Here is a 27,854-nt window from a genome sequence, read left to right on the forward strand (position 1 = left end):
ACTGACTGATTAAATTTATTAAACATGACCAATCCGCCGAAATGATAAAAATATGAAACTTATTTTGGAAGCCACCAGATTTGTATATCCAACAGGACCTATAACAGGGTCACGGATAGTGGCGAGAATCACCATTCGGTATTCAGAGAGATGAGGAAAGAGACACACCCACGGGATGTGTTCAGAAGATTGATTGACAATCAACATTCAGCACATTATCCAGGAACAACTCTGATATTAAAACATTCACGATTTTTCAATAAACCTACGTAATTTGGTATAAAAAATATCACCTTAGTTCCATGGCTAAGTTTTCCTTAAATGATAATAACAGTAAGATAATTCTTGGTGAAAACGGATTATTCAGGGTTGGGTTATGTTTGAGTTAATTAAGTTATATTTATGTTCAATTCTATCCTCGTCTCTTAAAGAAGCTTACAACAGAAGTTTCAAACTTTGAGCACAAAACATTCTTAACACTGTTTATTCTGTATTTAATAATGCAATATACCTATCATTAAAACATCCATAGCCAAACTTAATTCTATAAAAAAACAAAATGTAAAATGTTTGTTAACTAAGGAATATCTAACTTCTTGACTCTGGATTCTGCCTCTTTTGGTTTTCCCTGCGATTGCCTTTAGTACTTTCATCTCTGACGTTTTGAGCAGTTATTTGGTTTTTCTATTTAGTTTTTCTAATGAGTTTTTTTACTTGGTATTTCGTATTTTTTATTTTCTCTCTATCTATCCTCACCTCTGTTGTACACACCATGATTTAGTCTGACACACGTTTTGTACATCCGAATTATGTTTGTAATAATCACGTGTTCATTGTACTCTACGACATTTCTTAGGCTTCCAGATGTTTACTAACTGAGATGGATATGTTCTCATCATCACTATGGCAGCATCGTTAATAACCTTATCTCCCTTAGTCGATTCACTTTTTTTATTTTTTATTCTTAAAAGCGTTTTTTTATATATTTATTTTGCTTGTGTGAGAAAAGCTTTTTGGCGTACATATTGTTGTGCTATATTTAGTTATAAAGGTGCTAAACTTGCTTTGTTTTTTTGTTGTTCTCAATATGTGTTATTTTCTAACTGTTAATATTATTTATGTCCCGAATTGAGTTGTTGTAACTCCTGGGAATGTAATTCAACGTATTATACTTGTAAAATACTTTGTGTTACATGATTTAAAAATAAATAAATAAATATTTTTAAAAAAATTGCTCTAAAAAAGCAAGGTTTAAAATGTTTTCAGCTAAATAATTGCTTCGATACGATAATGTAATTTAAAAAAAAAAATATACTTTAATACTAAATCTTTATATCAGAATCAATTTATCAAAGTTTGGTCTTAAATTTAAGAGGCGTAATCTACCGGTCGAAAAGTAATTATATTTTAGTTATATTAAACTTTTTAGTATATTTTTTATTATGAAAATCTTATAAAATGATTGATTCAATCTATTTTTTTTAATAGCGCGATTTTGATAAAACAGCGTTTTAAAGTGGCTAAATCGTATGATTTCCTTACTTTTTACGAGACTATTGCCCTAAACAACATTTATACGGGATTAGTTCGATTGTAGACAGCTTTTTAGATCATTCAGCAACATTTAAGGTATGCTCAAATTTTCTTAGATTATTTATTTATTTATTTATTTATTAATGAAATCATACAGTCTTTATATAAAACAAGGTACAAAAGAACAATTAAAAAAAGTAAGACCAATTACAGATTTCACACTTATTTATTATGAATGCAGAAGGAGAGGGGAAAAATAATTGAATTCTAAAAAAGTAAAAATAAAAATATTCCATAAAAAGTTCATAAAAAGGAGAAGACATTGTATAGCTACTCTACTTTCCTCCCTCTCTCTCTGCTTCCATGAACATTGAAATTTAATTGTAAAAAATCACAACCAACGATAAATTATTCGATGCAGGTAGTAGATAAGTATAAATTAAGAGTTGAAATCAAATGTTTAAAATTAAAAGTTAAATTAAAAGTTAAAATTAAGAATCAAAATTAAAAAGTTAAAATTAAAAGATAAAATTAAAGTTCAAATTAAAAGTTAAAAGTCAAGCAGGAGATAAATTTAAAATGTCTTTAACTGATCTGATAAAAATATGGTATTTACAATGTAGTATGTCGATGTCACTAAAACTGTCATTATAGGTAATCTGTATTCTTCGTAGAGTGCTATTTTTTAAATAGTTAGTCATTGAGTTAGGAATGTCGAAGAGTACAGATTGACGAGTTCTACGGACAGGGACTCGATATGAAATGCCTTAATTATTTATTTAAAAGTTTTAAGTATAATGAAACCGATAACGAGAATAAATCTTGTTAAATAGTTAAGGGTATTGGAAGCAAACTAAGAAATATTCATTGGAGGGGAGTTACTGAGATATTTGCGAAAAATATTTTTTTTAAATGGTGAGATTTCTAATTTAGCTTCACTCAATGGAGAATGCTAAAAAAATTGCGGTGCCAAGTATAATTGACATCTGTTTTTGCAAAATTTAGTGACGGTTTTGAGTTGCGCTCTTATTAAGGTAGGTAGGCTTTTACGTATAGTTTATTTTGGCATCAATAACTAATTTTCAGTTTTTGGTGTAGATTTCTAAATTTATTTCTCATTTATGTTCTAAATTACTTTTTGTGTGCGGAATCAAATCATGTTGCCAAACAATGTAATTCAATAAGATTCCTTTAATATGCGCTAAGGTATAACTAAATAATGACAAAGCTTCACGGAATAATTTGAAATTATGTTCTCAATAATGAGCGGTGTCGCGTGAAATTGCTGTGCAAAACGCGAAGTGGAGAAAAAAGACTAACTGTCTTTGCCAGTTTACTCTGAATTCAAAGCTGTATATCAAGCCTTTTTACGCTGCTTCACATTTACTGACTAGTTCAGTTCCGGAACTAAACTTGAATGGAACACAAGAGGGTGCTTAGTATTGTATCGAGTGTATACATGTCATAAATTATATTTTTATTTAAAATGAATTTATAAACCCTTACGGATTGCATTTTTTGTTTTTTTTTTTATTAATAAATTTCATAAAAAGTACATGTTTTTTTACAAATTCTTTACAGATCTACTTTTATACATCTAGTAAATGTTATCACTGTAACTCTCCAAAAAAAGAGACTAACTCTTGTGCTTGGAGTGTGACTTACACTGTTGTAGTTGTTTATTCATAAGAATTTATATAATTTTGAATATGCAAGTATATGAGAAAAAAAAATAAAAATAGAACATATAAAGAAAAAAACATAAAACAATAATACATTCATACTAATGAACAATTAATGCAATTTTTACACGTGTTCCAAAAGTTCTTTAGATTTACTTTTAATTTATTTATTGATATGTTATTTTTAATTGTTTTTAGTTCACTGGTAAGATTATTATAATTTTTTACACCTTTGAAGACAAAGCTATTTTGACCATGACTTGTGTGGAATTTAGGGATTTAGGAATTTTAATATTATTATGGTATCTGAGTGACTTATTCATCTCAAATTCTTTTATTTTTTCTTCTTTATAAATTTGCATAATGGAATTTATTTTATAAAGAGTGTCTACTGTATGAACCTTAAATATGTAATACAGACTTTTTGTATTTTAATGTTGAAGGTTTCTTTAAAATTACTTTAATAATTAATCTTTGTATTATTTTAAGAGGGTTTAATATATTGGCATATGCACCACCCCATCCTTCAATACTATGCTGTAACAAAGATTGTACCATTGAGAAATAAACTGTTCTTAAATTGTTTAAAAATTTTTTTTTTTGTTTAAATTCATATTTTGTTGTTATTGCCAGTGATAATATTTTTAACATGTTTTGCAAAGGTTGTCTGAGTCTTTTGTTTAGTTTTGTCTGATAGTTCATTGTATAATTTCATTCCCTGGTTTATTAGTCTCGACTACTGAATAGATGGGTATTTAATATATCTGTGGTCTCGATTGTTTTTCGATGTTTGTCGATCTGTTTTTGTCTGGTTTTAGAATGTTTCGGATTTTCGTATTGTGTTCATGTTTACTACAATTTTTTTCATGTTTTATTTCTTCGTCTACAATTACATAAGTGGCTTATGTATGAATAAATTTTAAGGAGCTCAGTTATATTTGATAGCTTAGTTGGTTAAAAGAGTTATTTAATTGCTGTTAGACAAGGGAGGTCTAACTAACTTAATTTTTTTATTTTGCTGTCTTTGTAGTTTATTTTTTATTATTATTATAATAGTTAGCAATAATACAACACTAATTTTGTAATAATCACCTCAAGGGCGCTGCACATGAAATAAATATCATATCCAGCACGTCTTGCAGCTACGGAGGGTATGGATGGTAAATAATCTAGCCCCCATTTACATTATGCTTTCATTTGAAAATGAAGCTTAGTGTTTGAATGATGTATATAAATATATATGTTTATATATATATATATAAAAAAAACTGGTTTTAAAAAATAGGAGTTAGATTATAACAAGTCTTGCAGCTACTGAGCGCATGGAATGTTGAAATTCTAAACCCTATTTACAAATTTAAAGTATTTTATGGTCAATAAAATTTACATATTGAAGCAAGATTACCAATCGTCTTGCAGCTACAAGCGCATAGGCGAGTGGAATTTTAACCACTGAAAATTAAATCAATAAATGTACAAAAACTTAACTTTGAACAGAGTAGATAATTTGTCAAGTATTCATGTTAAAAAGTAAACTATTAAAAATTAAACAAATAAAGCACTATTAAAATAAAGCACTGTTTCAACATTATGTCGTTTTGATTTTCTGTTCCCCAAAGTAGTTGCATATAACATTTTTTTTTACATAGGCTTTATACATTAGAATGGTTTCCGTTTTTGAAACAAAGTTTTTGATTTTGGAAAATAGACTCAATAATTTCGCCACTTTACCAATTAAATTGATGATATGAATGGTCCATGTCAATTGTCTGGCTATTGTTAGTCTTTAGTATTTATATAAAAGTTGACAGGTGGTTTCGCCACAATTACTGTATGTGTATTACACGTTGAATCTATTTGCTGCCTACTGGGCCCTGGTTAAGATGTTGCGATTCTTACTGTGGGTAGATACCACATTCTTGTCTCCAGCCCAACACAATACTTTATTCAGATGCATATAACAAAAGAAAAAAATAAAAAGCAAATTGTCATAGCGTGTGCATGAGCTTCTGATATTCTCACCGCGATTGCAAATAATTTATTTTTGCGATCAATAACTCATTTGATTCACTTTGCCGCGTAATAATATAATATATAATAATCAAGGAATCACGGCAAGTGCCCTTACTTTCTGACCACAGGATCTGACCTTGCATGCCGCGAGAGAAGTTCCAAACAATAAGGCGCCAGAACCCCAGTACAAGTAATTGCATTCATTGTAATAGGGTTCAGTGGCAAACAATGTAAAGATAACCCAATTTCCGCGAACCAGACCATTTCGAGCGTTCATCTGCCTACAGGCAAGTGACGCAATCAACAGGTCATATTTTCAACGATTGGGGAGATTATGAAAATTATCTTTATTTTCTAATACGAAATTCGTACATTTCTACTACTCTTGTTTAGAAATATTATCATTTTTAATACTCACTTCACGGATGTCAATTTTTCCATCCTGGTTGTCATCGTAAGCCTCCATAAAGCAAGCCTTGAGCTCTGCCAACATAGCATCGGAAACCGCCTGTAACAAAACAAAAAAACATTTATTAAAATACGACAAAAAATAGTATAATATTAAAAAAGAACAAAAACATCAAAAAAGTATGCAATAGCAAACAGTATTTGTAATAAATAGAAACATTACACTTCTACTACTACTACCACCACGCCATTTCTCCGAAGGGGTAGGCAGAGAGAATGGACCGTCATACACGTGTATCCTGGCATACATTCCTAGCTTCTTCCACGTTCATACATCTTGTCATACATTCCCTTCGGTTATATCTACTTTTGACATGAGCAGACTTAAGATTTTGGTTTATCTGATCATGCCACGTCTTCCTCGGTCGTCCTCGTATCACGTTATCGTTCATTTTCCCCATATCTACTTGTTTTACCATGCTTTCGTCGTCTATTCGTTCTACATGACCAAACCATCCCAGAGACCCTTTCTTAATCTAATCAATTATACTTGACTCAGATTTACACTCTATCCTGATTTCATCATTTGTAACCCTGTCATACATTGACTTCCCACACATTCGTCGAAGAGATCGCATTTCAACCGCGTTCTCTCGGCTTTCATTCTTCCTCTTCTAGTTCCATGTTTCACTTTCATACATAAGTGTTGGGACTAAAACTCCGTTGTGCACTGCCAATTGAGCTTCGATTGATATATTTTTATTTGCAATTACTGTGATTAGTTCGCGGTTCATTTCGTTAACAGCATTTACTCTCCTTTCAAGATTTTTTCTACTCTGCCATCTCTTAAAAACATACTTCCCAGATACACAAATTCTTCTACTTGTTCGAGACATTCGTTGTTTACATTTATTATGCAGTCAGTAATCTCACTTCCCCTTTCAAATACCATCACTTTTGACTGACTCGCGTTCATCACCAATTCGCTCTCCAGGCATACATCATACATTCTAGAGACTATTTGTTGCAAATAATTATTCTCTGCCTTTTACAACTTATTTCACAAATACAAGAGTTATTAAATACTCCACTTTGATGCTGCAAAAATAATTAAAAGTTAATACAACCTTCGGTCAAAGAGGATTGGCTTACTACTCGGTGTGCAATCTACTTCCATTATCCATAAGGACAATTAGTAAGTACTCACAATATAAAATTGCTATTCAAAAATGAATAGTGGAGGTGGGTTGCCAACGATCGATGAGTGGATCAAGCCAAAAAGGTAAAAATTTGTGCCTTGTTTGTAAAATTTGGTCTACAAGTCTATTCGAATTTGATTTGTTTTTTTATGATTATTTTATTTTGCTTTTTATGTTTAATGTAATTAGGTTAATTAGATCAATTACGTTTATTTTTCTTATGATGTTAATTTAAGGCATGTTTTACTTTTTGAAAAAAGTTCCCCTCGGCACGGGACACCCCAGCTACATAATTCTGTATAAAAAAATAATGCAAACATTGTAGAAGTAAAAATAAATAAAATCATATTTGCTGCTTGCTAACAGAACTTCATCGTTAGCATACAACAAGTAGCTTCCTGAAAAATTATCCACTATAGAAATATTACATCTGTAATAAATATAAATATTTGCCAATATAAAAAAATTGTAAATTTAAGAAAATAACAGTTTTTTTTAAAAAAGAGGAAAAGAAAAAAAAAGTGCTTTAAAAGTAAAGTTAAAAAGTTAACACCATGATATACAAGTATATTAACATATTACAACAGAGATGAAGAACATTTAAGATAAGGTAATATAGAAGTCCAGGCATCTACAGGGCTTATGACCTGTCAATGGCTGGTTTGAGTGGCCACTTTACACACTGTGTAACATTCACCATTCTGCCTATATTTGAACATCTATATTCCTTCAATTCTTTCATCTGTTGATGTTTGTGAAGTTAAAGAGCTGAAACCTTTATTGATGCGGGTGAGATTCATCAAATCGAATTATTTCACCTACATACTAGGCAACGCCTGAAAATGTTCTTTTTTCAATTTCTATACTTCTTCATGGACCAGGTAATTTATCAACAATATTTTGAGTTTGTCCAAATTTTTGTAGACAAGAACTGGATTCAACTCCCTGGGGAGCTGTTTATATTAACATATTACAACAGAGATGAAGAACATTTAAGAGAAGGTAATATAGAAGTCTAGGCATCTACAGGGCTTATGACCTGTCAATGGCTGGTTTAATTATTACTGTATTGATTTGTTTTTTTTCATTCTTTTTTTTCCTGCATGTTCAAGAAAACAGGCATGCATATAAAGCCCACATGTTCCCAATACAGAAGACAAAATACCAATGAACTCTTAAAAGGCTGCACTATAAAATTCCTCTACACGCGGTGATGTAATATCGCGTTCATCATTTCCTTTCCGCACCTAATGGTGCGTGGGCACTGCATTGGTGCACCAATCGCATCGTATCTTGATAAAAAAAAAATTACATATAGGTAAGATAAACAGTCTTACGTTTCAGGTACTATGAAATATTCTAGTGTTGAAACACTGTTTTAAATCAAATTTTCACATCAACCATGTCGGGAATCGAACTCGATATTTCAAAGAATAGGATGGTTTGACACTTAAATACAAAATACACACGAATCCGAAATAACTATGGTAAAATTGGGTTGTGGTCCCGTGGCTAGTGTCTCGGACTCGTAGCTCAAAGGTCCGTGCTTCGAATCCCACTCTACCCCAACTTGATTCCCATTTTTCTAATAGTGAGTTATTTGCATCTCGTTGAAAATGGCCCTCAAAATTCAATATTTCTTTTTATTAAAAAAAAAAGGTGTCTAGTGGGATTTGCATGTTAGATGAATAAAATATTTAATGTTGTTTATGGTAGCAAGTACATAATATTTTAAATATATAGAAATTAATATTACGGCTTTTTTATATTAATATCACATCGAAAGGGTCGAGAGTCTCCTGGAATTATATATTACAGAAAATGGCAGTTTTCAAAAAGAGCTGGGAGTGCGGTTAGAAGTAGCAGGCGCCACATTCAACAGTATGAAGGCTTTCTGAAGATCGAATATTTACTCAGTGAAAACCAAATGCCGCCTATAAACCGCCTGCATAACATCTATTCTCCTCTACGGATGCTAATCGTGACACCTCACTTGGGCCAAAAACAGAAAAATTTTGAGTTTTAGGAATAGGTGTGTCAAAAGAATCTTGGGTGTATGATGGTTTAACTTTATGGGGAATAAAGTAATAAAAAAACGGACGCAGCAAACTCCGGTGATAACTGTCCTCAAGCGGAAACAATACGGTTGGCTAAGCCATATACTGAGAATGCCTCCTGAGAGCCTTTACCACGCTTGCTTACTTTACAAGGCATCAGGTTCGCGACGTCCCGGACGTCCACTGCTGACTGCTTGTCGGCAGTTTATATTAGAACTTCGGGACGAAGACGCAAAGGAATTGGCAGCCGATAGAGATGCATGGAGGCTCTTTGTGAATACCTTATGCTCTAACTAGAGAGCGGACAAGGAATGATGAAGATGTTTTTTTATAAATACCTCTACATCCTACATAGATATAAAAAAAAAGAGTTTCTAGAAGAAACTCTAATAAATTAAATTTTAGAGATGAAAGTGTTAAATTGGAAGAGTACTGATATACTTAGAAAAAAAAACTCGCAATTTGCTTACTTTATGTATTATCAAAAAGACACTCCGTGAGAAGGGTTAAGGATTTAAGGGTTCTTGCGACCCTCAAACCTTCAGAAAATTAAACTACGCTAACACTTAACCCTTAACCGGCAGGTTCGATACGAAACGAGGCAAAGATAAATTTAAAGGAAAAGTTAAGTAGCAAAATATTTTAAGTCAAAGTTTGAATTCTGGTTGAACCGCAAACTTTCAGTACAAGAATGGAATGTTGTTAAGGTAACGTAAAGTCAAATCAACTATTTTAAATGGATATTTCGTTAATCAAGGCGGTAAGTTGTTCAAATATCTTCATTGTTTTCAATTTTTCTGATTCCTAAAGTTTTATTTTAGTCCTGAGGCCTCTTTTACAATGGGAAGTTAACAGAGTTTTATTTAATAATTATCTGTAAAATGAAATTCAAATTTCAATGGTTTATAGTAGACTTTGTGAGTGCAAGCGGGAGAGAAGTGTTTATAATTGAATTTGACTGAGTGATCGTTTGAAAGAAGACAACTTGTTATCAAAGAAATCACATGGTTGTTGGCAGATCTAAGAATTCTGGACATAGAGGAATGCAAACCATAGTTAGTTCTATGGTTATCAGTGTGAAAGAGTAAGTTTTGTCTGAGGTTTCTAGTTGGGATATTTTATTTTATTGAGCTCAGTAGTTCAGGCGCATCAAAAAGTGAGTTGAGAATTTTAAATTGAAAAATTTTAAATTATTCAATTTTTTTTCTATTGAGAAGTTGTTTTAACGATTTAGTTGAGACATATTTATGTAGCAAATTCAAACGTTTTTCTCACAGTAAAATAACTCAGGCAACTTCAAAAACAGGTTTAAAATAATCTTAGTACCTTTTGAATAGCAAAACAAGCCTTTTCTTGATTACCTCGGATTGTACTTTTCACTTTTATGTTTTTCTCTTTTCCGTTTTCCCTCTTTTTTATCTTTTCGAAGATTTTCTGGAAGCTCAAAGAAAATCCATGACAATAGAAAAGACATTAGGAGATAAGCCCGCATATACTTTAAGGCCTAGTTTTCTTTGAACATTTTTACACCTCTGAGACTAGTTTCCATTGCCGTCAGGTATTTTTGTACACGAAAGTAGTTCGTGTTTCTTTGCCAGGTATTTACATAATTTATTTTTTATTTATTCTTGTAAATCGCTATTATTTCCCATATAACTTTAGAAGTGAAAATGAAATAATATAATGTTTGAGAATAAAGAACGGTGTCTCAACATTAACGGAGAAATTCTTATGAGACGGTAATGGAAATTCTGGGCGTTTGACTTGACATAAGTTAGTTTACGTAGTCAATAAGTACTCGTCTAGTACTCGTATAATAAAAACATTTACAAAATACATAGGGTGCTATCGTAATTTGACATGCTATATTGATTTAATTTACTTTTTGTACATAATGTTATTTGTATATTGGCGGGCTTATTGCCAAATGGAATTTTATTCCAACCAACCAATAATATAAAAGTTTTATTTTTATAATTCAAGTTACAGAACATATTCAATAGAAAAAAAATTTAAAAAGCTAAAGATAAATAAAAATAGAAATAAACGTAGTTGTTTATCAATTACCTTATAACTTAACTATTACTCGATGGGAAAAAGGAAAAAAGAGGAAAGCAGAAGAGATTAAGGAAAAGAAAGGAGATGTTTATTCAGACGTGATTTAATCAAAGATAATGTAGTAACATCTTTGATGGTGGATGGGAGATGATTCCACAGTCGAGCCGCATGGACAATATATGAGTTAGAGAAGAAAGAGGAATTGTGGATGGGTATTAAGAGAGTGCCTTGAGAATTAGAACGAAGAGGTAAACTATGAACTGATAAGCGTTGAAATTTTTCACGCAGGTATATAGGAGCGTTAGGACTATGAAGTACATTGAACAGAAGTGAAGGGGGGTGATTGTCTCTCCACTGTCTAATTTTGAGCCATTTCAGTAGCCTACGATAATCAGAAATGTGGTCATATTTCCTAAGACCAAAAATGTACCTTATGCATGTATTCTGAAGTCGTTCAAGTTTATCGAGTTGCTCACAGCTAAAATCAGTCATGGAAACATCAGCGTAATCTATAATGAGTTGTAGTAATGCTTGTACAAGGGTGCATTTAGTATTAATGGGTAAGAATTTTTGCAACCTTCTAAGTGAGTGTAGACTGACAAATATTTTGCGACTTAATTCATTAGTATGAGCTCGCCAGCAGAGATGTTCATCCATTTGTACTCCTAGATTTCCTGTAGTACTTGGACACTCTAAATCTAATGGTCTTAAATAAGTAAACGTAAGAATTTATCTTCACCATAAAGAATACACTTTTTTGTGTTATTTCTTAAAATGAACAAATAACATTTATTTATATTTGACCATAAGATTTCAAATGTGCGATTTCCGTAGTATGTCCGACTGCTATTGCACCTACCTTTATTTTAAATGTCAATAAATTAACTTCTTTAACAACTTTCTTTACATGCTTAAAATAAACAAGGACCAAGAGAAATTATGTATCTGTTAACCAGCTAAATTAATTGTTCTTTCTTGGAAAAATATTTTTTTTTTAAATTTACACTTTTTTGTCGAATTGATATTCTTTTAATTAGTGACTGAAAACATTTAATTTTATATCACAATGTTATATGCATACATATATTAATAAATGTTATAATGTATAACCTTTATTTATTAAATAACTTTTCGATTGTGCTTTAGTAAACATATAATACCACACCAACCACGAATTTGGTGGTATTTCCTTTTGTTTTTTTTATGCTTTTCGCCTAATTAGTATAATTTATATTTAAAATTGTATACATTGTAACGATCAGATTATAACGGCCACAAACAATTGAAAAAGATGACCAATCTTCTGATTTTTTTCATTGCTGAATTCCTGTCTACGAATCGGCTAATCCAAGCTCTTCTTTCACCCGCTCCGCTCCGCTCGCTAAAAGAAATTTTCAGAAAAGGGTTGCCTTGTGGTGTAAGTAACTTTTATTTCTTTTATCTATCAAGATCTACTCTTGACTTTCCATTAATCTTTGCTTGAAATAAACAGAGCCTCTTTTGTACTTTTGTATTATTCCCTTTTTAGATATAATTCTTCAGTACGTGTGATGTCACTGAACTCCTCCTAAACGGTTTAACTGATTTACCTGCGGTTTTTGGCCAAATGTAGATCTTTGTGCTGCGCCTGTTCGTAGATATTAAAATATTTAATCTAATCCGTAAAAAAAGTGAGGAGAATAAACGATTTATTAATCGACTTTCCAGTTTTGCATTGTCGAGAATACATGTACAAAAAAAATGGAAGGATGTTGTTTTTGTGTGTAAAAAAAGTTTGTTTGTAAATGTTTACAAAGAGCATTTGCTTTTTATGAATCTTATCAGATTTTTTCCTCACACTCTTTATAATATCAACCCATTTACTTATTTTCAACGGATTTTCAGTAATGATAAAATAATATTAACTAACATTTAATACATTTTTGAAAATTGCATTACTACCTACCTTATGGTAGAAATGGCAGAATTTGACATTTAAAAAACTAATTATATATTTAAAAATAGATGATTTTATGTTTTGGAGTTCAACCATAAACAAGTACCTAGATACCTACTTAAATTAAATATTTCAATATTGATAAATTTTAGTTTTGGAATTTAATCATAAACAAGTAAGTAGGTACCCACTTATCAATGAAAATGATTTTTCCTATTATCCGAACAGTTTTTGCACGCTTTCACGACACAATCAGTAATTTTTGGTTTTCATTTCTTTCGTAAAACGTAAAACAATGTAAAACGTTAGTTTGGTAATTCGCTGCATTCATTCTGAAGAAATCATGACTGGAAATCTCTATCCAAAGCTTAAATTACATTGCACCGTCTGTCTTCTGATGTCTTTCAAGAAGCTGCTGACGTTGAGGTTATGGCTTAGTGCTGGAGCATCCATTGCTAGATCTCGTACATATTCCAACCAGATGACCCAGGACTTTAACGGGGAAATTCAAGATCATTGAAGGAGCGGGCGCAAATAACATTTTTTTGAAGACTTCATATTTAACGCGTCGCCATGTTGTTTTAAATATCACCTGTTTTCGTTAAATCCGCAACTCTTAATGCTTTAAACAAATATGGCTCATTTATATTTTATTCACTTTAGATAAAGTGAGTGTAAAACTTTAATTATTTATAACAAGGAATAGTTAATTTGCCAGTTTAGAATCGACATAATTTTTGTTTTTAATTTGTAAAAAAAAATAGTTTATTCAACACATTGAAATAAAGTTAGGAATTTAAATCAAATATTGTTTGTCGATTCTTTCCGAGATCGCCATTGCACCGTATACAAAATATACGTTAATAAATAAAAAAAATGTAAATATAAAATGCTTCACCTCACAACAGTACCTTACGATTTTCTTGGTATATCACTTTTAAATATTTTATTATTTAATTTGTTTTTTACATTTATTCTTAAATTGTTTAAACTTTCTCCTATTATGTTGTATATTTTTTAGGTTTAATTTTTTTTATAAATCTTGGGTAAAAGGAAATTTGTGTTTTTAAAAAAAAAAAATATTAAGCCAAATATGTTAGTATTATAAATTTTTGTGAAAGGCAGATTTGCCGTTAGTGTTTATTAAATAAAATTAAATATCGATTACTAATTCATTCAAAATAAATTTGGAAAATTAAAAGAAATATAAAACCATGGCACAATGGTAAATGTTACATAGTGTGTAAAGTTGTCACATAAACTAGCCAAATACAGGTCATACGCCCTGTAAATGCCTAAATTTCCATATTCTTTTCTCAAATATCTTCTTCATTTTTTAACTCTTTCAGATATATTAAATTACACATAGTAACAAGTAAATTACGAACTTTTGAATTACTTCTACTATAACTTCTTAAACATGTTTTTATCAACTTAATTTTTTAACCTCTGTACTCGTATAACTACTACCTATTTTTGTTTATAAACTTTATTGTGTATTATGTTTTATATAAGCAAATTTGTATTGTAAAAGCCCTATGGGCGTTAAATGTATAAAAATATAACATTATAAAATTTATATGTTTTTACTTTCCGTTACAACAAATTTCAATCTAAAATTCATCGTCTCTGTTAAATTATATAAAATACTGAAAATGGTACGCGTTTTTCGAAACAAAGTAAGTCCTTAATTATTTATTTACAACAGAAATTTATTTGGACGTATATCGTATCTTTATTACTTAATTATGAAGCATTTTATATTTTACATTTTCCGCATATACGAGTATGTTTCCCGCCGGATTCCGACCGTCCGGGAACGGGAACAATAGGGGATGTTTTTAACAAACAACCCTCCGAATATCTTACTCGGCGGATATTAATATATTCAACGGGGCAGGTAGTTACACCAAAGTAAATGGCATTATTTATTTGTTTATTTACAGTTGAATCAACCTTTTTTAAAATTATAGATGTAGTAATTACAAAAAAAACCATTAAATAATAATACATTTTTTAGAAAACATTAAAAACACTTAGGGATGTGTAATTTCACCATGGTTGTTTAATCTATACATGGACAACTGTATGAAAGAGATAAAATGTATGGGTATTGGAGCAAAAATGGATAATTTTTCAGTAAGCTGCTTGTTGTATGCTGATGATGCAGTTCTGTTAGCAAGAAGCAAGGAATTAAATTAAATAGTCTCTAGAATGTATGATGTATGCCTGGAGAGCAAATTGGCGATGAACGAAAGTAAGTCAAAAGTGATGGTATTTGAAAGGGGATAGTGAGGTTACTGACTGCATAATAAATGTAAGCAACGAATGTCTCGAACAAGTAGAAGAATTTGTGTATCTGGGAAGCATGTTTTCAAGAGATGGAAGAGTAGAAAAAGATGGTGAAAAGAGAGTGAATGCGGGCAACAAAATAAACGGAGCACTAAGCACAGTAATTTCTAATGAAATTATGTCAATCGAAGCTAAACTGGCAGTGCACAACGGAGTTTTAGTCCCAACACTTATGTTTGGAAGTGGAACATGGAACTGGCAGAGGAAGGATGAAAGCCGAGTGATCGCGGTTGGAATGCGATCTCTTTGACGAATGTGTGGGAAATCAATGTATGACAGGGTTAAGAATGATGAAATCAGGCAAGAGTGTAAATCTGAGTCAAGTCAAACTGATAAGATTAAGAAAGGGTCTCTGAGATGGTTTGGTCATGTAGAACGAATGGACGACAAAAGAATGGTAAAACAAGTGTATATGGCGAAAATGAACGATTACGTGATTTGAAGACGACCAAAGAAGACGTGACATGATCAGATAAACCAAAATCTTAATTCTGGTCGTGTCAAAAGCAGACAGAACCGAAGGGCATGTATGACAAGATGTATGCATGTGGAAGAAGCTAGGAATGTATGCCAAGATAGACGTGTGTAGCGGTCCATTCTCTCTGCCTACTCCTACGGGGAAATGGCGTGATAGTAGTAGTAAAAATAAAAGTTTACCAGTAAATGAACTATAAGTATTTGGTTTTGCATAAAAACATAACATTAAACAGAATAAAATAATAAGAAAAAAAATCCGCGGCATAGCCTGTGCGTGGGGTGGGTCAACATGATTTTATCAGTTTTATGTTACAGCACGCACACGTCGTATGATGTTCCATTGTAATTTATTTATTTATTTTTACATTAACGGTTCAAAGAACCTTTTACAAAAAAATAATAATTTACAGAAATAATCACAGCAGTGCACAATAATAGAATAGTATGAAATAATAGAATAATTAAAACTAAACAATTTAGTAAACATATAATACAAAAAGTTAAAAAGAAACATAACATTTCTAAATAAAGATAGCAATAACCATAAGAAAATTTTATGAACTAAATATAACACAGTTAAGTTGAGAATAGCTAGATAACAATAATAAAAAAATTAATACAACATTAGTACTTAAAAAATAAAAGTTTTTTGAGCAATAAAACAAAAATAAAAATAAAATAATACACTTATTTGTTTACAAATTTGTATAAACCACTTAGATTTTTTTTTTTTAATTACACTTCGACCGGTTGCGAGGTTACTACCTCATCGTCAGGAATTTAACTAACTTATAATTACACGCGTTGCTATTTATATAGTAAAATATTGTATGAAAGAGACAGAAGATTGAAAGAAAGAGAGAGAAAGAAGATGAAATAAATCATAACGGGAATAGTTTTAAAAGAGGACTCGAAGTTAAATTTAATTGATTATTTATTATTTGAAGTTGTATTATTATTTATTATTTGAAAGAGGTAGTAACCTCGAAACCGGTCGAAGTGTAATTTTAAAAAAATCTAAGTGGTTTATACAAATTTATAAACAAATAAGTGTAAAATGTCATACCACAAAGTGAAAAATGTTTTTGATAACAATAATATAAAATAATACCTCTATTTAGTGAAGTCATCATCATCAGTTGGTTGGAAAAAAATGCTATTTGGCAATAAATCCACCAATGTACAATTTAAAATTACGTCGAACATGTTAAATAAAGAAATAAAAAATCCCGTATTCCAGGAAACAAAGTTAAATTTAATGAAATGCTTTAAAATAAATCCATTTTTTTAAAAAAAATAACGAGTGAGAGTTCGTTTTCATTCATGAACAGAATTTGTATTGAAGATATCGAATATTTGTTCTAATTCATTTCCATACCTATGTATCCTGGGTATGGGAGAGTGCATTTCAAAGTTGGTCCGCGAATTGTTGCAAAAAAATACTTCCTTACTTCTAGTGCACCTGCCAGGTATTCGAATTTGAATAAGTTCAAGCAGAGCAGGGCTGTCCATTATCGATTTGATTATTTTAAATAAGAATAATACATCAGCTATAACTCTACGATCAGATTATTGAAGTAATCTCATTTCATTTCCAAGGAAATCATAATTTAAGGATTCTACAGGTATTTTCAATTTATAATTTATAAAACGTAAGAATTTATTTTGTACCCTTTCGATGGCGTGTGGATGAATTTCGAGACCAAACCGTAGAGTTGTATTCAAGTCTACTCCTTACTAATGAGCACTACAATTGTTTTACAGTAAATACATTTTTGAAATTTGACGCTACTTTTTAAATAAATCCAAGCATCTTCATTCCATCGTTAGCTGTCTAATTGATATGTAAAGTGAACCTTAGTTTCTCATCAAGTAAAATACCCAGATCTTTTATTTGAGACACTCTTTTCAAATCGGTACAATTTAAAGAATATGTAAATTTGATGGGGTTTTTACATCTACAGAAGGTTATACTTTGATGGTCAATGGTCTTTTAATGGTCACCCTTTACTTATTAATACGTTGATGGTCAATGGTCTTTTAATGGTCACTCTTTACTTATTAAACTCACCCCCTCCCCCTTTTTAACAACTATTTCTCCCGCAACATAAATTATTTGCATAACCAAATCAGTGCATGTAAGGGTTGCTTTTTAAAATGCATGCCGTGTTTGTTTTATATTTTTGTGCAACAACTACGGTGAAGGTGTATAGTGGGTTTTGCATGTTGGTTTTATAGGTGTCCTGACGAAGAGACGGGCACGTCCGTTACCGTTTCATTTTCGCAATATATACTTGTTTTACCATTCTTCTTAGTATTTTCTTTTAGTTATTTTGTGAATATTTCGAGTAGTATAATAATTTTTCATTTCCTTTGCATTATTTTATGTTCTTGATTTATTTTCAAACAAGAGCAACGTCAAAGCAGTTAGTAATGTATTTAACTTCGTAATTAGCCATTCAAAAGTTTCTTTACAAATGCAAAGTTCTACAATAATTGCAAGTTCTCACAATTGTCCTATAAATGCACAACAACGGAGGTTTCCTGTGCAGTGCTAAGTGCGCAAAAATAGGCTCAGAATAAAATGAGAGTTTCATATTCCTCTACTGCGAATTTCATTGCTGGCGGATGTCAAATACTCCTTTAAATGACTTTGAAACAAAAATGTAAACATACAAATACACTTATGAATGCTTTATTTTGTCTGTTATGTGTCGCAGCCGGATCCTCATTTTAACTGGAATACATACTGGCAAATTGCAAAACGATACCGTATTCGAAAAGAGCTAATCGCCTATTGGACATATTCTGCCGTCATAACCAAAAAGGCAGTTATTTGCAGAAGTCATATTTTGAGATATTTATTTATTAATTTATTAACGGACTATTTTCATTTAAACAATTTATAGGGTTTTAATATTACATTAAAAGAATAGTTAAAAACATTTGTTAAAAAAGAAAGAAGCATTGATAAAGATAAGGGATATCAAGACAAGATCTGGACTATTTATTTAGTGCTCGTTTAAATCGCTGTATACTTAAAACAACAACAATAATCTACATCTCAACTTAAGTAAGTGCAAGGTTATGAGATTTTTTCGTCGGAAGAAAACAGCTTTCCTGGCTTCGAAACATCCAAGCATGGACCAGGATTAGAACTGTGGAGGAGCTGTTTCGCACTGCTCAGGATAGGGAAGCTTTCTCCCAAGTGATCGTCAACGTCGGAAGGACCCGACATGACACGTGAAGAAAAAGAAGAAGTAAAAAAAAAATCGCTTAAAAAGACAAGTATATAAATCGTGCATATTTTATATAGTTTCATTACAATGTTTGAGTTTGTCCAAATGTTCTGTTGTAATTTGTTAATCTTAATGACCCCCGAGGGGGTGAAATCCAGTCTTTTGTCTATGAACATTTGGACAAACTCAAATATTGTAATGAAACCAACTGGTCCAAGAAGAAATTTAAAAATTGAAAAACTGTTTTCAGGCGTTGCCTAGTATGTGAAATAATTCAGTTAGATGAATCTCTTCACAACAATAAAGGTTTCAGCTCTTTAACTTCACTAAAATCAACATCATTGATACTTTATACATTATTACATTTTACATTTATAAATACATATTAATCATTTACGAGTTAGTCCACATACTCAAAACATCGATGGATTATTATTTCAATTAGACTGAGTTTCTGAAATTTAAAAAAACTAATAGGGAAATATCACATACTACAAATACCGATAAAAACATATTTTTATTTTTTATTTTATTTATTGGGGATATCAACAGTAATACATGTAAAAAAAATAACAAATTAAATTAAAAATAAATAATTATTACGATTAGCGCGATTAAAATACGCCAATTAACAAAAAGCACGACCAAATTTAATGTACAATTTGTATTCGCAATTACCCAATATAACCCTTTTCTCTCGTTACCCATTACTTAACTTAAGAGTACTACTTCGTTACCCTTTAATTGGAAGCTATTATGTTTTAATGGCTGTCATTATTGAATACAGCTTACATCTCGAGAAGTTAAATTTTCAGTTAAGAATGTAGGATGTTGTAAAAAGATTATTTTCATAGTTTTTTTACATATTTTTTTCTTTGTTTGCATTTGAACTCTTTTGCGAAGAGCATGTTTTTTTTTATTGTGAGCGTTATTAAGCAAGTAATAATTCCTTTATTTATTTATTTAACTTTTTGTACATAATGTTATTTGTACATTGGCGGGCTTATTGCCAAATGGCAATTTCTTCCAACCAACCAATAAAATAAAAGTTTTATTTTTATAATTCAAGTTACAGAACATATTCAATAGAAAAAAAAAAAAAAAAAGATTAAAAAGTGAAAAATATATAAAAATAGAAATAAACGTATTTGTTTATAAATTACCTTAAATCAAAACTATTACTCAATGGGAAAAAGGAAAAAAGCGGAAAGAGGAAAAAGGAAAGGAGGAGAGATTAAGGAAGAGAAAGGAGATGTTTCTTCAGACGTGATTTAAACAGAGATAATGTAGTAACACCTTTTATGGTGGATGGGAGATGATTCCACAGTCGAGCCGCGTGGACACTATATGAGTTAGAGAAGAAGGAGGAATTGTGGATGAGTATTAAGAGAGTGCCTTGAGAATTAGAACGAAGAGGTAAACCATGAACTGATAAGCGTTGAAATTTTTCACGCAGGTATATAGGAGCGTTAGGCCTATGAAGTACATAAACAGAAGTGAAAGGAAGTGATAGTCTCTCCGCTGTCTAATTTTGAGCTATTTCAGAGGTCCGAGGTTTAAACCCCACTCTACCCCAACTTGATTTCCATTTTTTAATACTGAGTTATTTAAAACTCGTTAAAAATGGTCGGCCTCGTGGTGCAATGGTCAGCACGTTAGCCTACCATGAAAGAGGTCTCGGGTTCGATTCCCGACTCGGTTGATGTGAAATATTGATTAAAATGGGTGTTTTCACACTATAATATTTCATAGTCCCTGGACTGGTACCTGAAGCGTAAGACTGATCATCTTACCTTCATATAACAAAAATGATCAAGATACGCTGCGATTGGTGTACCAATGCAGTGCCCTATGTACCATTAGGTGTGGATGAAAAATGGACACCAAAATTGAAATTTTTAGGTAAATTATAAGAACGCTAATATTTTTTTATTTAAAATAATATATTTATAATAATACCTAGGCGTTTTTATTGAAGTCATTAACTATGGAGTTTTATAAAAAAAAAACTATAATATAAATATCATCAAATTTAAATAGGTACTAACGACGAATCTAATAAATGTCAATCCACTATAATTTTACCGTGCCGTTTAGATTAAGAGGATATGTGTGAAATAGGTTATTGTCCATCGGGTATCACGCAGCTGATTTATTTATTTGGAAATTCTCTTAACAATGAACGGAATTTAGTAGACAACAGTCAGCTATCGTCGATTGTTACATGGTGTTAACTCGGGCCTCCGTGCATCGTTTTATCGGCACACAGGCTTTAGTTGAACGGCCCTTCGGGCGTCGATTAGTTAAGACTTTGCCTATAATAAAAATCAGTTCTTTGGGCATCAAAATTTATTTTCTGGTGTTTGAAACAATCTGAATATAGTAAAAAGAATCTTTCATTAAAAAAAATCTTCCAAAATCACACAAAACTAACAGATCTATGAACTAATATCTATGCAAAAAGTTTGGTCAGTAAGGGATGAAATGATGTTGATACTCGTGTAAAGCTAGGGTTTCCTAGGACAGCGGTGCCCGTATCTCAACGGCCGTAGTGAACGGTGATGCGGTGGACAGCCGTCGTAGTGGTGACTAGAGAGTGGTTTTATTTTTAACGGTGTTATCAACACCATTTTTATAGGAAACCACTCTCTAGTCACCGTTACGACGGCTGTCAACCGCAGCAATGTTCACTACGGCCATTAAAATACGGGCACCGCTGTCCTAGGAAACCCGAGCTTAGGTATTTTATTTTTCTTATCAGCCCGTTTTTATTCACTGCTGGATAAAGGCCTCTTCCCAGTTTTCTATGTTTTTCTGTCCGGGCACTCTGTTTCCACCCGACTCTCATGAGTTCAACGACGTCATCAATTCATCTTCTCTGTTGTCTCCCCAAATTCCTTTTATTTTCGTGAAGTCTCTAATTTAGTACTCTGTGGGTCCACCGATCCTAACTTGTTGTCTCGCCATATGACCCACCTAGCGCCATTTTGTCTTCCCATTATTTCGGCAATATCGGTCACCCGTGTACGGCGTCTTATTTCCTCATTTCTTATTTGGTCTATAACCTATAACTTTATATTACCAATTAAATTAAATAATTCAATTGCAACAAAAGATAATAAAATAAACCACGTCTACTAGATCACCTAACCTAACCAAAATCTAACCTAACCTAACATAACGCAACCAAAACTTTAACATAACCTAACCTTTCCTAACCTGGTGTAGAGCAGATAGTCATTGTGGAAGTCCGTATTTGTAAATTTTTCGCTAAAACATTCTGTAGCAAAATGCATTTCAACACAGATTTTTATCTGTGTGTGCTCTTCATTTACAGAACCTTGTTAGGTCGTTTGCAGAAAAACAATGTTCTGTAATAGTTTGGCAAAACGCGCCTAAGAACAGAAAATATAAATACGTTCGTCACACAACTTGGAATTATTTGGGATAGACCTTTTGGATTTTTTGTAGATCTCTTCGCCACCAAAAAAGTGTAGGATGAATCATCGATTGGCATAGTTAAGCTCAAAGTCTTATATGTGGATCGTGTTCATGAATATATTATGTACCATTATTTTATTGCCCTTATTTGTCTTAACTACACAGTTTTTTTTTGTTTTTTTTTTTATTAATAAATTTCATAAAAGGTGCATGTTTTTTTTTAAATTCTATACAGATCTACTTTTATACATCTAGTAAATGTTATCACTGTAACTCTCCAAAAAAAGAGACTAACTCTTGTGCTTTAAGAGTGACTTACACGGCTGTAGTTGTTTATTTAAAAGAGTTTATATAATTTTAAATATACGAGTACATGAGAAAAAAATTAAAAACATAAGAAATATAAAGAGAAAACATAAAACAATTATGCATTCATACTAATTAAAATTCGATGTAGTTTTTACACGTGTTCAAAAAATTTCTCTAGATTTACTTTAAATTTATTTATTGATATATAGTTTCATGTTCTTTTTGTTCAGTTTCATGTACATATTATATTTCTTGATATAACTGTTGTAATTGGCTTCGGCCGTATATACAGTAAATGAATATTAAAGTGTTAATAAAAAATTATGAATAGTAATTAAAATAATCTGAATTTAGATTTTAGATCTGGAAAGGAAAGGAAACACGGGAATTATATTTACTAAAATAAACGCCAAACTCGTTTCGTTCGAGACGTGATTTCGTTGATTTTCGTTTTAAAGAAAAGCAATGATTATTGCTTTGTAAAACTTTGGGAAAAAACAAACTTAAGAGAACAGATATAGTTCAACGTCTTGTTTCAAATGGTTTATTTCCAGATTGAGCGATGCTTTGTAGTGGTTAAGACGTTAAGAAGATAAACGAGCATTACTTAGAATGTGGGTAGGAAAAAGACTTACATTGATTGTGTAATTCAATGTAATTCCTATTTAGCCCTATATTCTGTGTCGAGGCGGATAATGAAAACGGTTCTGACTTTGCAAAAAAACCATTTTGTACATAAGTCCGCCTCGTGAATTTAAAGTTGGGACATTAGCCTACTAGGCTTAAAGTCGAAGGTTCGATTCCTGACAGAGTGGACGTGAAATATTAGTTATAACCTCTTTGATTTATTTTTAAGCGACACGACCTTTAAACATTATTTGGAAAGTGAAAACTGACCCTTATTACTTGAGCTTTTTAAGAATTTATTTAGTGAACAAAGATAACGTAGTAACATCTTTGATGGGAGATGGATGATGATTCCACAGTCTAGCCGCATGGACACTTTATGAGTTAGAGAAGAAAGAGGAATTGTGGATGGGTATTAAGAGAGTGTCTTAAGAATTAGAACCAAGAGGTTAACCATATTAATAATATGAAGTTCTCCAAAACGAAAGCCATTTTCTGGAGGAGAGTACAAGTCTGGATTTTGTCTAAGGGAAGAGACCATTGCAGGAGACTGCTGCAAAATATTGCATAGATTTATATACTATTAAGCGCGTTGTCCAGATGCCCTTTGGAATATATATAGGTTTATGTAATAATATTTAATTTTTATTTTTGCTATTATTTTATTATATACGTGCTTCCACTTTTTATTATTTTGTATTCCCTCAGCACTCAACACAAGGCCCTTGGCCGCATAGAGTTTGGGATACGTTATTATTGATTTTTTTTGTAATATGTATGTATTTGTATGAATGAATAAAATAAAAAAATTAAAAATAATAAATAAATAAAAAAACACAACCTGATCTGATCTCAGAGGTGTCCCATAATATAATAGTCGCCGATACTTGCGAAATTGTCGTCTTAATCTGACGTTTTCAAATGTATAAAATTACTATCATGGACATAGGATATTGTGATACACCAACAATATTTTAAGTTTGTCCAAATTTTTGTAGACAAGGACTGGATTCAACTCCCTTAGGAGCTGTTAGTATAAACATATTACAATAGAGATGAAGGTAATATGAAAGTCTAGGCATCAACAAGGCTTATGACAGTCATTAGCTGGTTTAAGAGGTCACTTTACACACTGTGTAACATTCACCATTCTGCCCATATTTGAACATCTATAATCCTTAAATTCATTCATCTGTTAATGTTCGAGAAGTAAAAGAGCTGAAACCTTTATTTATGCGAATGAGAAACATCATACCACAGAGTAAAAAGTAGCCACTTAAACCAGCCAATGACAGGTCATAAGCCCTGTAGATGCCTAGACTTCTATATTTCTTTTTTGTAAAATGATCTTCATCTCTATTGTAATATGTTAATATTGAGATACAAGTATATATTGTTTTTGTTACCATTCGTGTTTGCAATATAGTCATGAGAATTAATGACAATATCCGTCAAAGGTCCTCCATATGATTTGCCAAACTCAGAGTAAGGGGGTAAAAGTAGTAGAGGTTCTTCAATAAAAATCGCAATATGCAAAATTGAAAATTTTAAAAGAGTAAACAGACAGCAAAAAAAAGCTTTTTTGTAAGGGTAGCACCGATGAAAAGACTCACGATCTTTAAAACGGTTTTGGTTATGTGGAGGAATGTACTTTCAAACACAATATGATTCACTTTGTATTTTGATCGTGTTTACAAATTTTCCAAAAAGTTTTTTATTTATAAATCACATTTGTAAAAAAAAATATTTTTTAATTGGGAAGAGAGCACTGTGAAAAATGCTTACACATCAATATGTTGAGTTTATCAAAATGTAACTAACTAACTAACTAACCATCACGCCATTTCCCCAGAGGGGTAGGCAGAGAGGATAGAACGCCACACCACTCTGTCCTGGCACACTTTCTTTGCTTCCTTCACATTCATACATCTTCTCATGCACGCACGTCGATTATTCCGACTTTTCACATGACCACTTTCAAGAATTTGTTGTACTTGATCATGCCATGTCTTTCTCGGCCTTCCTCGACTTCTACAACCAGACACATTCGCATCATAAATCTTTTTAGCCGTTCTTTCATCATTCATTCGCTCCACATGACCGAACCATCGCAAAAGACCTTTCTTAATTTTGTCGATAATGCTTAACTCAGCCTTGCATTCAGCTCTAATTTCGACATTAGGGCACCTATCATACATTGTTTTTCCGCACATTCGCCTGAGGGATCGCATTTCAACAGCATTCAGTCTACTTTCGTCCCTTTTTTTCCAACTCCATGCTTCGCTTCCATACATTAGGGTTGGTACCAGAACTCCATTATGAACTGCTAATTTAGCCTCTTGCGATAGACACTTATTTGCTACGACAGACTTTAAGGCACCATTAACTCTGTAACCGGCACTAACCCTCCTTTCAATATCCTTGTCCATATTTCCATCTCTAGTAAACATACTACCCAGATATACAAATTCTTCGACCTGTTTCAAACTATCTCCATTTACTACAATCTTACATTCAGTCATAGTTACATTTCTTTCAAAGACCATGACGTTCGACTTTTGCACATTCATTAGCAAATCACTCTCCTTGCACACTTCGTAAACCTTTGTAACCAAGGATTGCAGTTCCTCTTCGCTGTCAGCTAGGAGGACTGCGTCATCGGCGTACAGAAGGCAACTGACAGTAAGATTACTCATTTTCGCTCCCACATCCATACTTTTCAATTCTCTCATACATTTATCCATGTATATGTTGAATAACCACGGTGACATTACACATCCCTGTTTGACTCCTTTAGGGATGTCAAACCAGGAAGTTAATGACCCATTTACCCTTACACACGCTACACTATCTTTGTACAAGGAAGCAATAGCGTGGACAAGGTTGTCACTCACTCCATACTCCGATAGAACCATCCATAATTTTTTCCTATCAACTCGATCAAATGCTTTTTGCAAATCAACAAAAGCGCAAAAAAGCTTCTGGTTTTTCGCCAAAAACTTTTCTGTCATATTGCGTAATGCAAATATTTGATCCATACATCCTCTACCATTCATAAATCCACTCTGTACATCCCATACTTTCTCCTTGGTCACGTTTCTTACTCTTTCTACCAGTATTATTCCATACATTTTGCCGACAGCGCTCAGAAGACTGATAGCTCTGTAATTCCCACACTCCACCTTAGAACCCTTTCCCTTGTATAACGGCATAACAACTGCCCTCCTCCAATCAGGTGGAGTCCTTTCCTCCTTGAGACACAAGTTAAAAAGTTTATGTAGCCATGTGAGAATTAATTTGCCACCCGACTTAATAAACTCTGCTGCAATACAGTCATACCCTTGCGCTTTACCATTCCGCATACATTTGACAACGCTGATAATTTCTTTCATACTAATCTGACTTACCTCATCATTTGCGTTCAGACACACCTCGGATAATGTCGATACATCGGCACCGCCCGAGTTACCAGTGTGCGATTCATAAACTTCCTCAAAGTATTCCTTCCATCTCTCTTTTATTCCACTCTCACTAGTCACCATTTTTCCATCCTTATCTTTAACAACTGTCATGCCTCCGCTTTCACTGCTACTCCTGGAGTTTTTCACAGCTTTCCAGAAAACTTTAATGTTTTCATGGAAATTGTGTGTCATTTTCATTCCTTCTTCATCCTTCAATTTTTTCTTCCGTTCACATACACCCTGCTTAACCTTTTTCTTACTTTCACCATACACGCGTTTAGCCGATTCATATTCAATTGTATTCTTTTTTACAGCAAGCAAATTTATCCACGCATCCTTCTTTTCTTTAACGAGTTTTTTGACTTCGTCGTCCCACCACGCATCACCTTTCTTTCTCCCTAGCGTTGTCACACCGCACACTTCTTTCGCCGCCTCGCACATACTTATTTTCAAACACTCCCACATATCAAAATGTACGATATAAAAATATTATTACGATAAATGTTTTGAAACAGAAATAAAAAATGTAGCTTAAAAAACGTTATGACTATTTTTTTAATGTTAAATTTCAATACAATTTAATTCATTAGCTTTGTAAATAACTTGTTCTACATAAAAAGATACATTTGTGAATATTTGAATAATTTTATCCGATTATATTTGCATTTTCTTTGTATGTTGTTTTACTAAAAGAAAACGCCGCATTCATTTTAGGCATGACTCTATTCCATCTAGAAAGCTTTTTGAACAGAACCTTAAAGCATTAAAATTATATTACATAAACATGATCACAGTATAATTTTTAATAAATATAATTGTCAACGTACTTATTAAGTAATTTAGAAATTATTCGAACGACTGTCTTTTGTAAAAAAATATCAAAATTGAACAATGATTTGTCAATATTTAAATTTATTTCAACAAAGAGGGAAAACATTATTGATAAGTGAATATGGAAGTCTAGGCATTTACAGGGCTTGTGACCAGTCATTGGCTGATTTAAGTGTCTGCTTTACACACTGTGTAACATTCACCATTCTACCCATATTTGAACATCCACAT

The 27,854-nt window shown here is 32.0% G+C and overlaps 1 pseudogene across 1 annotated transcript in view; it reads right to left on the minus strand.

Moving 5' to 3' along the window:
* Window positions 1-5,646: 5,646 nt before the first annotated feature.
* LOC148277255 (calbindin-32 pseudogene) overlaps window positions 5,647-27,854 on the minus strand; it is a 192,032-nt pseudogene continuing 169,824 nt past the window's right edge. The window contains exon 6 of the transcript XR_015823542.1: window positions 5,647-5,736. The product of XR_015823542.1 is annotated as a calbindin-32 pseudogene (transcript). The remainder of the gene's footprint in view (window positions 5,737-27,854) is intronic.

The sequence above is a fragment of the Micrasema longulum genome, unplaced genomic scaffold (assembly GCF_059751315.1).
Source record: "Micrasema longulum isolate JH-2025_06_02 unplaced genomic scaffold, ASM5975131v1 h1tg001060l, whole genome shotgun sequence".
NCBI classification, from domain to species: Eukaryota; Metazoa; Arthropoda; class Insecta; order Trichoptera; family Brachycentridae; genus Micrasema; species Micrasema longulum.